This window comes from Rhopalosiphum maidis, chromosome 2, assembly GCF_003676215.2.
Source record: "Rhopalosiphum maidis isolate BTI-1 chromosome 2, ASM367621v3, whole genome shotgun sequence".
Lineage (NCBI taxonomy): Eukaryota > Metazoa > Arthropoda > Insecta > Hemiptera > Aphididae > Rhopalosiphum > Rhopalosiphum maidis.
In genome coordinates, this window is record NC_040878.1 from 27,876,214 (window position 1) to 27,877,164 (window position 951).

The window sequence follows — 951 nt, forward strand, 5'->3', positions numbered from 1 at the left end:
TTTTTCTTAGTAAACTATTTGAACTTAGTATTCAGAATCAAAATACTGCTATAAATCACAATTATTATTATTCCCATCAACAATTATCATTGCTAATAATAACATAATTTTAATTTTGGAAAATTACTCTGATTTATAATAATTGTAACCAAATTAAAATATAACATGGAAATCTGAAGTTTAAAAAATTGGTTTTATAAAATAAATTGAACTGTTTCCTAAGAATGAAAAATTAAGTACACTAATATTATATAACAAAACAGCAAAAAATTGTGTAGTTGTTTGTCAGGTGTGGGGTTCGAACCCACGCTCCCGTTTGGGAACCAGAGCTTAAATCTGGCGCCTTAGACCGCTCGGCCAACCTGACTGCTGGATTGCTCGATGCTAACATTTAGAGTAAGGATAAAGACTATTTTATTTGGTTTTAAAATTTGGTGTATAGATGATATTTCCGACATATCAACTTAACATAAATGTGCCGCCTAAGGTTGAATTTTTTTAATCGATTAATCGATTATGTATTATTCGTTAAAAATAATCTGTTATATTCGAATAATCGATTAAACAATTGCACATTTGCACAACTCTAAACATAATAAATAGTTAATGTAAATGTAATTATTCGGGATAAAGACTATCATATCTTATGACGAAGACAATTGATCATAATTTCATCAAAATCGGTTGAGTAGTTTCGGAATGCATCGAGAACATACCCGTCAAACACCAAATTTTTATAAATAAGATATATTAGTTATAATTTTTTAATTAGGGAAATTTAAAATATTTCTACTTACTTACAATAAAATTATTTTTAAAAATGTATTTTTTTTTATTTTATTTTTTTTTTGTTTAGCTGAACTGCAAACGTTGTTTTTCCATATAAATCAATAGTTAGATTTCTAATGGATTTATAAAAATATGTATATAAAAGACATAATAAACTATATT

At 25.9% G+C, this 951-nt stretch overlaps 1 non-coding gene across 1 annotated transcript; it reads right to left on the reverse strand.

Moving 5' to 3' along the window:
* Positions 1-283: 283 nt before the first annotated feature.
* Trnal-uaa lies at positions 284-367 on the reverse strand. The gene has a single exon. It is a non-coding gene; the product is annotated as a tRNA-Leu (tRNA).
* Between the last annotated feature and the right edge of the window lie 584 nt (positions 368-951).